The sequence below is a fragment of the Heptranchias perlo genome, chromosome 12, assembly GCF_035084215.1.
Source record: "Heptranchias perlo isolate sHepPer1 chromosome 12, sHepPer1.hap1, whole genome shotgun sequence".
Classification (NCBI taxonomy): Eukaryota; Metazoa; Chordata; class Chondrichthyes; order Hexanchiformes; family Hexanchidae; genus Heptranchias; species Heptranchias perlo.
This window is the reverse complement of record NC_090336.1, coordinates 50,920,338-50,932,477: the sequence shown is the minus strand read 5'-3', so window position 1 is coordinate 50,932,477 and position 12,140 is coordinate 50,920,338.

The window sequence follows — 12,140 nt, the reverse complement described above, 5'->3', positions numbered from 1 at the left end:
TTTTGTCTGTGCACAGAATCCATTTTAGCACAGACTGTTACCTAACATCAAGATGGTGCTTCTCTTTGCATTTGAAAATCCCCTGTAAAGTACCAGTATGGTATGCTGCATAATTCATGACTACAAAAATACAATTGGCCACAACTGCACATTCTGCATTTTTTTTAATTAGTGCTACGTGGCTGCTATTTACCCTTTTGAGAGCATGCTCAGTAACAGGAGCTGCAGCTCCTTGATCTCTAACCAAGTACTGTTGCTTCAGTATAAAATACAGCAATCTGTCATTAATTACTCTTCAGGCAGCTGTTGGAAATGCAATGAAATGTTTATTTTTGATGTGCTGCAGGAGCTGGGGAATTAGCAGCACAATACTGTGCTCGACCAAACTGAATGCGTTGCCTGCCCTGAAGGAATATCAGAATAATAAAGTAGCTAACCGACATGTCAGAAAAAAACTGCTTTATCCAGCACTTACTGCCAAAGGTCCATCTTAGTCTCTGTAATTTTGCTGTTGGTAAAATGTCTATGTTCCTCGTCAGGCTTGCATTTTGATGAAGTCAATCATTTAGAGAGCGCATATGGATTTTATCATTTATAGAACATGCAAGAAGTTTTCAAAGAATATTGTTTCTTATTTTATGTTAGATGTAGATGTTATGTTGGCATATTAACCTGATTTTTTAAATCTATAATTTTAAGCTGTTACAGTTTGCCTAAAACATGAAAATAGTAACTGCACTTCAAAAGTAATTCATTACAGTTGAAATATTTTTAAATGTTTTAAAAAATCATAGAAAGTTACGGCACAGAAGGAGGCCATTCGGCCCATCGTGTCCGTGCCAGTTTGTTTTCAATAGCACAGAAATACACACAAATCCTCAAATGCTGTAACTTTGCCTAACAACGACGCGAGGAAAAATCAGTGGTAAGCCAGTGGGAGGCACTAAAAAGTGAAATTCTACAGGTACAATGCAGACACGTCCCCTCAAAGAAAAAGGGTGGCACTGCCAAATTTAGAGCCCCCTGGTTGTCTAGAAGTATATGGGGCAAATAAAGCAGAAAAAGAAAGTTTATAACTGATACAGACTAAACACTGCAGAAAGCCTAGAGGAGTATAGAAAGTACAGGGATGGCGTAAAAAAGGAAATAAGGAAAGCAAAGAGAGGGCAAAAGAAAAAATATTAGCTAGTAAGATTAAAGAAAACCCAAAGATATTGTATCAGTACATTAAGAACAAGAGGATAACTAAGGAAAAGGTGGGACCTATCAGAGATGATAAGGGTAACTTGTGTGTAGAAGCAAAGGATGTGGGTAGGGTTTTAAATGAATATTTTGTCTCCGTATTCACAAAGGAAAGGGATGATCCGGACGTAGTAGTTAAAGAGGAGAGGTGTGAAATATTGGATAAGGTAAACATAACGAGAGAGGAAGTACTAGAGGGACTGGAATCCTTGAAAGTTGATAAGTCACCAGGGCCGGATGGATTGTTTCCTAGGCTATTGAAGACAATCTTACTTACGTAAAAGGTCAATAAATATTGAATAATCTTTTAATTTTATGTGCTTTAATTGAACTAATATAAGGCACACTCAAATTTTATATTGAGTTATTTTTTTAAAAATGTAAATTGATTAAGACAAATAGGCAGTATTCAGGCACATAGGTTATACTTTGAAAACATTGATTTACAATTGTCTCTGTAGTTACCTCATAAATGTGTTGGTGAAGATTTCCCTATTTCTATTGGAATTGTAAAACATGTTTTAAAAAAATGTTATGGGCCTACAATTTCACATGAATACTGAACAGAGGAAATCTTCACACAATAGAACCATAGAACCATAGAAAAGATACAGCACAGAAGGGGGCCAATTGGCCCATCGTGTCCGCACCGGCTCGAAGAACAACCAGGTGCCCATTCTAATCTCACCTTCCAGCACCTGGTCCGTAGCCCTGCAGCTTACAGCACTTTAGGTGCAGGTCCAGGTACTTTTTAAAAAGAGTTGAGGGTCCCTGCCTCCACCACCAATTCATAGGAACATAGGAATATAAGAGTAGGCCATTCAGCCCCTCGTGCCTGCTCCGCCATTTGATAAGATCATGGCTGATCTGTCATCTAACTCCATATACCTGCCTTTGGCCCATATCCCTTAATGCCTTTGGATGCCAAAAAGCTATCTATCTCAGATTTAAATTTAGCAATTGAGCTAGCATCAATTGCCGTTTGCGGAAGAGAGTTCCAAACTTCTACCACCCTTTGTGTGTAGAAATGTTTTCTAATCTCACTCCTGAAAGGTCTGGCTCTAATTTTTAGACTATGCCCCCTACCCCTAGAATCTCCAACCAGCGGAAATAGTTTCTCTCTATCCACCCTATCTGTTTCCCTATAAACTTCGATCAGATCACCCCTTAACCTTCGAAACTCTAGAGAATACAACCCCGATTTGTGTAATCTCGCCTCCTAACTTAACCCTTGAAGTCCGGGTATCATTCTAGTAAACCTACGCTGCACTCCCTCCAAGGCCAATATGCCCTTCCGAAGGTGCGGTGCCCAGAACTGCTCACAGTACTCCAGGTGCGGTCTAACCAGGGTTTTGTATAGCTGCAGCATAACTTCTGCCCCCTTGTACTCTAGTCCTCTCGATAGAAAGGCCAGCATTCCATTAGCCTTATTGATTATTTTCTGCACCTGTTCATGACACTTCAATGATCTATGTACCTGAACCCCTAAGTCCCTTTGGACATCCACTGTTTTTAACATTTTACCATTTAGAAAGTACACTGTTCTATCCTTTTTTGATCCAAAGTGGATGACCTCACATTTGCCTACATTGAATTCCATTTGCCACAGTTTTGCCCATTTGCCTAATCTATCAATATCCCTTTGTAATTTTATGTTCTCATCTACACTGCTTACAATGCCACCAATCTTTGTGTCATCGGCAAACTTAGATATGAGACTTTCTATGCCTTCATCTAAGTCGTTAATAAATATGGTGAATAATTGAGGCCCCAAGACAGATCCCTGCGGGACACCACTAGTCACATCCTGCCAATGTGAGTACCTACCCATTATCCCTACTCTCTGTCGCCTTTCGCTCAGCCAACTTCCTAACTTAGTCCATACTTTTCCCTCGATTCCATGGGCTTCTATCTTAGCTAACAGTCTCTTATGTGGGACTTTATCAAATGCCTTCTGGAAGTCCATATAAATAACATCCATTGACATTCCCCTGTCCACTACTTTAGTAACCTCTTCAAAAAATTCAATCAGGTTTGTCAAGCACGACCTACCTTTCACAAATCCATGCTGGCTCTCTGATTAACTAAAAATTCGAGGTATTCAGTCACCCTATCCTTAATTATAGACTCCAGCATTTTCCCCACAACAGATGTTAGGCTAACTGGTCTATAATTCCCTGGTTTCCCTCTCTCTCCTTTCTTAAAAAGCAGAGTGACATGTGCAATTTTCCAATCTAGAGGGACAGTTCCTGAATCTAGAGAACTTTGAAAGATTATACTTAGGACATCTGCAATGTGCTCACCTACTTCCTTTAAAACCCTGGGATGGAAGCCACCTGGTCCTGGGGATTTGTCACTCTTTAGTGCTATTATTTTCTTCATTACTGTTGTTTTACTTATGTTAATTTTATTGAGTCCCTGTCCCCAATTCAATATTAGTTTTCTTGGGATTTCCAGCACGCTATCCTCTTTTTCTACTGTAAATACTGACGCAAAGCAATTATTCAACATATCTGCCATTTCCCCATTGTCAATGACAATATCCCCACTTTCAGTTTTTAAGAGGCCAACACTGCTCCTGACCACCCTCTTTTTCCTAATATAACTATAAAAGTTCTTTATATTGGTTTTGATATCCCTTGCAATTTTCTTTTCATACTCTCTTTTTGTAGCTCTTACTATCTGTTTTGTGACCCTTTGTTGATCTTTGTATCTTTCCCATTCGCCAGGATCTGTGCCATTTTTTGCCTTTTTGTATGCCCTTTCCTTATGTCTTATACTGTCCGTTACCTCTTTAGTTGTCCATGGCTGTTTTTTTGGCAAGTAGAGTTCTTGCCCCTCAGGGATACAAACCGATTCTGTATCACGTTAAATGTTTCTTTAAACATTTCCACTGATCATCAGTCATTTTAGTCAGTCGGGTAGCGAATTTCATACACCCACCACCCTCTGGGTAAAAAAGTTTTTCCTCATGTCCCCTCTAATCCTTCCGCCAATCAGCTTAAATCTAGGTCCTCTAGTTCTTGAACTCTCCGTTAGGGGAAACAGGTACTTCCTGTCTACTCTATCTGGGCCCCTCATAATTTTGTACACCTCAATCAAGTCACCCCTCATGAAGATGAAAATCTTCCCTGTTGATTTTTTAAAAATTGAATGTAAAGATGTGGTCACATAATTCCTGTGACAAGCACTTGAACCCCAGTGTTTGTTCGCTGTGCCTATTACAAAGAGTGCTTTTAACAGGGAATTTCAGTCAACAGGTACATCACTATTTGAAGAAACTAATTTGAATGCTTTCTATTCTAAATCCAGCTGATCACTTTGTACTTTCTAGCATCAACACTGCTGTACAGTGGGATGTGAAAAAAACAGACCTATCAGTCCGTGTTAATGGCCTTTTAGCTTAGACACAATTAGAATTAAGTTTAAGTTCTTTTTAAATTCCAACCGTTCCAATTTTCCATTGAAATCAATACAAAACTGACCATTATAAATGGCTTTGTGAAAATCAGAGTGCATTTGCAAGCAGAGCGAAGTCAAGGAATCTTTGCTGTTGGAGACAAAATTTTCACAGACTACAGTATCATATTATTATTTCAGACATGCAGGACTAAAAGTCTCATTGAAGGTTTTCCTTCATGGCCTAAATATAAAATAGATTGATTAAAGAAACGAAAGACATGTTTTGAAATTCATGCCAATGAGAGTTAAATTACCATTTCATATGAACTGAAGGGACAAACTTTAAAAATTCACACTATTTTTCACAGGTTCCTGAAAACACACGGCCATATTTTCAGATGGTGCCCTTGAGGTGCTGATTTATTCAGTGAGGTAAAGGAGGCCCTCCCCAGAGAACAGTTGTTTGATAAACCCGAGCAGGAGAGAGCTGACAATGATTGCTCTCTGAAACACCCAGCGGCACATCTGAGGAAAGGTGCCAAGATAATGCTATCCTGCAGATTCCTACGGCACATATCTGTCCCAAATGCCACAAAGAACCTAATATTTTTGCACTGCTTACCACTCCAAATCTGTTATGCAACCTTTCGGTCCTTTGAATGCTTAGTAAGCAGGGCCACACTTATAGGATACAAGTTATATTTGAAACTTATCAGCTGAAATCTTAACAATGCTTCACATAGCAAGTCAATTATTCCCTGCACTTTGTGAATTGCAACAATGTGATAAATTTGGGCAGCATGTCATGGTACTGGTACTATTCAATGTGAAGGCAGGTAAAAGTGCTGGCCCTGTCAAATAATGCATCAGTTACTTGTTTGATACATCTGTGGATAGCAAATTGGTTGACGCTGCAGATGATCCCAGTGCTAACCTGTAAGGAGGCAAAAGCATGACAGTTGAGGAAGGAGATAACCGTGACTGCTACTGGAATCCCTATGGTGGAGATTCTTTACAGAAGATGACACAGCTCCGCATTGTCTCTGTGCTGATGTGGATCCTGTAGAACCAGCTGCTTTCTGTCATTGCCAGGTTGGTAGCATGGCATGCGGACACAGTTGGTGGCATAATGCTAAGTTCAAACAGTTCGGTTCTGGTGCCAGGTGATCTGCCTGGCTAACATTCTTTGATCATCTTTGCAGGATAAAGGCTTCACACTGACTATAATACTGAACAGGGATTCCATTTTACTCTGTCAATTTACATATTGCTCCATAATAATATTTCAATCTCTTGTGCTTGAATGGAGCAGGCTGCTATTTTGGGCATAATGACCAAACTGAGGGTGATGCTTCTTGTGTTAATTTAGAGAAAGGAAATATTTGTCTAGAGAACAATAAGTGTTTACAACTGTGCCAGCTCTTTACTAGAACAATGCAAAATTAATCCCACTGGCTTGCTCTCTCCCTGCTGTCCTGTATCTTTCTCTGCTCCGAATGTTTATTTACCCTTCCCTTAAAAGATGCAATGGTCTCTGCTTCAACCACTCTAATTTTTGAATTATTGAATATATCTTGAATAATCTATTCATCATAACCTCACCACTCCCAGAATATTTGCATTTGTTCTCTGTAACTAAAACACAATATAATATGGGCTGGATTTTCTTCTATTACTCCATCCAAAATTGAATGGGCCAGCAATTGAAATGGAGAGGAAATGGTGTAATGATGCCTATCACTGTCTCCCCACCAAGTCCTGGATTTTTCACCCCGACTTGGATTTCTCACTTCTTGCCTCTGCTGGGACCACCACTGGACACATCTTTCCCACATGCCAAATAAAAATGCCAGTGGGGGAGGGGAGACCAGTTTTCTGCCCCATTTCGCTCCTGTCTGCCCTTCTTACCACCACTCTCTGGGACCAATTGATGGAAGAAGGCGGGAGGCTCATGGTAGTAGCAATTAGGCCCCACTAATGTAGGTAGAGGACCTAGTGGAGGCCTCTACTCTCACTTCATTTTCAACCCCCTCCTACCTGTGTGGGCCTCTGTCTGGCCTTTCTGCCCTTTAAGGTCCCTCATCACCTCTTTTGATGATGCAGCATTGCTGAATTACCCTTTCTCGCAACACAGGCTCCATCTTGGCATCCATAATCCCACCAGGAATCTATCCTGCATGGCCGATAATCCTCAATCCTGGAAAATGGGTCATGATTATGGCAGGGTCAGAGGCGTGAGTAGAAATCTCACCCACCATTATCCCATCCCAAACAGGAAAATCCAGCCGTATACATTCACAGTTTCTGGAGTTTAAAGACGAGCATTACTGTAAGAGAGAGCACTTTCAAACGAAAGCACTTTTAACTTGTAATTATTCTACAGCATACTTTTTTTAACTTCCTGCCTAAAAGGGGAAATCTTGCTTTTAATTCTTCTCTGCAGCCCTATGGAGATGTGACATTTCAGGTCCAAAAGTCACCAGAATTATTCAGCTGACATCAGCATGAGCTCAATGGGTATTGGCATCCTTGACAGTCTTTGATGCCAGTCTGGAGCTGACAATGATTTTGAAATTCAGTACTAGCTGGTCACTGCTGTGTCAGCTTATTGATACCTCAGTGAATGTAAACAAATTGCTTAATTGAGCAGCATTTACGCACCATTGGTACCATACTGTATTTGGGCCCATTGACTTGTGTAATTTTTTTTTTAAAAATCAGTAACATTGGTGGTTATGGCAGTGCTTAAAATTCAGGTACAACAAATTATTGACATCTATAATGATGGATTCTGGTGCAGATGGTCCATTCATCTTCTACAAATTACAGTGAATCCATCAATCTATAATATTTATTTTCATAAAATTTACTGTCTGCACAAAAGTTGTAGCAATTTAAGGTCTTTCAGACTTGTGGAAAATAGGTGACTACTTTAAGGTTTTACGAACATCAAAAATGGTAAAAAAAGAGGCACTTCAATTTTTACACCGATGTTAATCCAGCTGATTGATTTTTCATTGTAAATATTTTTATTCACAATTCTTTAACATTTGGTCACAGACTGAGCTTTACTGTAATGAAAGACCTAACAGCTGGATTAATTATAAATAATAGCAAATGAGGCTATGCGTAGAATGTCTTAATTACTTGGGTGGTTCTATAGTACATCAGTGTAAAAATTAAAGTGCCTTTTTTTATACCATGTTTGGTATTCATAAAACGTCAAAATAGTGAAGCCACACTCTAGCTTGAATCACACATTGGAGAGAGGAAGTGGAAAAAATTGAAAACAAAAAGACAATACTGTGCAAATGCATGCAAGTTTTGAATTTACATAGTCAGTCCTCAGAACTTATTATTGTATCACACTACCAGATAAAATAACTTTACTGCACTGTGGCACAACCTAATGCTACTAGTGTCAATAGCAGAATGCTGAAATTTGTTTCTGTATTCTGGAAAGTTTTGTGTCAAATTTTAACACTTTTTATATATAAATAAATATCAGATTCTTCCATTTACTTCATCATGTTTTGACTGGTAATTACATTAATAATCAAGAGGGAAATCTCCTGTGTGCCACTGAACTGATTGGTCTGAGTAATGAACAGACAAGACATTAGTTCAGCTTAATTTGTAATTGTTTGGTGTGCTCAGATGGATGGAGCTAAATGGAGAGTCTACTGCAAAGATGGATATGTTGCATATATCTTATATGTTCTGGTTGTGATATTAGGTAGAATGTTCTGGACAATATTATCATTGGAAAAAATATCCAGTGACAGCATGGTTACCTCTCTGAAAATAATTGATTCAGCTACATCAAATTAGGCTGCTTTAAATTACGCTGAATGTAACATATCTACTTGGCACCAATATAAATGCTGTGCAATTGCTGTTCGTGGAAATGCAGCAGTTTGCTTTATTAAATCAGTGATTTATGGAGTTACTGATGAAGCAGCTCAGTATAGGAACTATGTCAGGACTTGGCTGTGTTAACAGGGAAAAGAGAAAAACAAGGCCATAGCGTTTTTAGTTTTGGTTGCTGAGAATGATTGCTTGCCTATCTTGTTCTTTTTTGTTATATGCTTAGCTGCCACGTTTTTTTTCTATTCTAGGATTTATATACATTTCTTGCTCACATGCACACTGGGGTAGATTTTAACATTCACCGTAAGCTGGTAAACTCGGCATTGTGGATCGGCTGCCTGTCACCCACTCCGTCCAGCTCTCCTTTCCATTGACTTCACACATCCACTTTCTCTAAATTCTTTGTTAAATTTGTACAACCTGTTTTTATATTTCTTGCTAGTTTACCCTCATATTCAAGAGGGAGGAAGTAGAATATGAGAGTAAACTAGCAAGAAATATAAAGACGGATTATAAGAGCTTCTACTTAGTATGTAAAAAGGAAGAGAGTAGCAAATGTAAACGTGGGTCCCTTAGAGGCTGAGACAGGAGAAATTATAATGGGGAATAAGGAAATGGCAGAGACGTTAAACAAATATTTTGTATCTGTCTTCACAATAGAAGACACAAAAAATATACCGGAAACATGAGGGAACCAAGGATCTAATGAGAGTGAGGAACATAAAGTAATTAATATTAGTGAAGAGAAAGTACTGGAGAAATTAATGTGACTAAAAGCCAACAAATCCCATGGGCCTGATGAGCTACAGCCTAGGGTTTTAAAAGAGGTGGCTGCAGAGATAGTGGATGCATTGGTTTTGATCTTTCAGAATTCCCTAGATTCTAGAACGGTACCCGTGCATTGGAAGGTAGCAAATGTAATTCTGCCATTCGAGAAAGGAGGGAGAGGGAAAACAGGGAATGAAAGGCCAGTTAGCCTAACATTAACAGTAGGGAAAATGCAAGAATCTATTATTAAGACATAGCAACAGGGGACTTAGAAAATCATAATGTGATTTGAGCAGAGGCAACACAGTTTTATGAAAGGGAAATCGGGGATAAAAATAGATTGGAGCCTTTTTTGGGCGTAGGTAACGTGATGTGCGATTATCCCACGCCCAATGGCCCCTGCACAGGCAGGACGCAAGTTTGGGCCGACCCGAGGACTTACCTGCAATCAGCGTTCCATTCCAGGCCTTGCAGGTGGAATCAATGCAATTCACACTTTCCACCACCAGAGGGAGCTGAATCTCAAAGGGAGGATGTTTCTTAGAACTCTCTTAAAGGTAGCTGGTACCTGTTATTTGCTGAAAATAACAGTCTATTGTCTGTACAGAGTCTGAACGGAGATCAGACATCACACACATCACACACATAAAACACAGATGCAGGTCCCATCCCCATGTTTACACACTGATCAGTTATGTTAAAACATTGAATAAAGGTTGCGCACTACTAAATCCCACATTCTCCAACCTGCACGCCAGACCTCACCAATCTGCCGATCTGAGTTTTTACTAGGCCTGCGAGAGTGCATGCACCAAGGTTCTCTGCTAATGCACGAGGGACCTTGGGTGCAAGAGGTGGACAGAAGGAGGGACATCCTATATCCGCAGGTGGGGTGGGGGTTGGGAGGGGGGGGGGGGCAAGAGGCCCTCCAGACATATACTCAAAAGGCAGTGGGCGACAGCGGGGATGAAGTCAATGCCAGGCGCACAGCATCATGAAACTGGATGCAGTGCAGGAAGAAGGTCAAAGCATTGATATGAGTGGTCAAGGTGAGTGAGGTCAACTGTCAAGTGGCGTCTCCTACCAACTACACTACGCACTACACCCCCATCCCCCACATACCAACAAACTCTTTCCATCAGTACTCAACTCTGCCAATCAGATGCTTCCTCTCACCCTTACACATTACCACTGTTTCAATCTGCCCACCCACAACTCACAGGCCACACACACTGGCAGCTATTCAACCATGACAGGCACATCACCCAGACACATGTCCCGCTTTTTTGCAGGAGAAGGTCATGGTGGACCTGTGACCTAACTCCATATACCCACCTTAGCCCCATTTCCCTTAATACCCTTGGTTCACAGAAATCTATCAATCTCAGATTTAACTTTCACAAGTGAGCTAGCATCAACTGCCGTCTGCTGAAGAGCGTTCCAAACGTCTCCCACCCTTTGCGTGTAGAAGCATTTCCCAACTTCACTCCTGCATGTCCTAGCTCTAACTGTTAGGCTATGTTCCCGCGTCCTAGTATTCAAGTCTAGGAGACCTCCAAAAACAGTTAAAAATGTCTCCGCAGCCAGAAGCAATAATCCAGCAATTAACCTGTAAATCCTGCATTGCCCCTTTAAATAGCGGTGGTGGGGGGTCCTCCAGGCACTCTAAGACACGTTCAGATGCTCACAACCCTGTGCGTTGAGTTGAGCGTTAAGTCCCAAAATGTTGTCTATCACTTTAATTCAGTGTTGCACACTGATTGAAGCCATTTTCTCCCTACTTTACATGCTTCCAGCCTGCGTTATCTGCGCCTGTGCTAACTCCTATACCAAGATGGCGTCTGGCGCACGTCACGCTGGAAACGTGCGTGCGCATCCAAGATGCCATCTTGGATGTCGGAGAGGCGGAATAGCGCCCAAACAACGGGGGCTACACAGTCCAATTTAGCACCCCTTATCTTTGTTTTTTATTAAAAGTATAAGGAACAATAAATTTGTCAAATCAGATTAAGTTCTTGTGCCTCTTTCTTTGTATTTGTTTTTGTATTTTGTTTGTATTTGATGGTTGTGTCTTCTTTAAAGTTAACATAGTGTAAACAGGTAAATAACATGCAGTACTTTGCATACTTTCTACTGATTTCTGAGCTGGTTATATCAGCAGGAAAGTGGATTTCAGCATTCGTAAGTCACACAGATTGCTGCCATTTTAAATGCAATACCTCAGGGAAAATGCCAGGGATATCAGTTGCCATTGATAAAATTAGTCGGTTAAAACAATGCACTCCACAATACCACCCAAGCCCTCTTCTGTAAAACCGCAACAGTTGTATGTGTCAAACAGTGTACACAACTCATAGAATGAGAGAAATATCAGTGTAAACAGACAAAACATTGGGCCAGACTGTGCTGTCTAAATAATGGTAAGGCTAATAGCGCTCGCCGTTATTTATGGGTAAATAGTACAGCAACTTCAGGCGAGGAGTAAATGCGCGGTTAAATACGAATATCCGAAAGTTACTGTCCACCGTTAGCTTTGCGAAAACGGCATTTTGCCATCTGCCTCACCATTGAAATACATTGACTGTTGTAAAGTTGCAGTATTTTCATGGTAGTTATGAACTAAACCCGCCACAGATATTTAGGGCCAGTTATTACAAGCGTAAGTACCTTTTTAATGATGTGATAAGTGTTAATGACTGCCAATCGACCTCTCTGGCACCAAAAATTAACTATTATAAGTGTGGAGTCTCATTCCTTCAATGTCAAATTTTAAATTTAATTTTTTTTTTCTTTTCCTTTCTGTCTCTTTTTTCTCTTTCTCTCTCTATTGATCCAATCTTTCTTTCCCTCTCTTTATT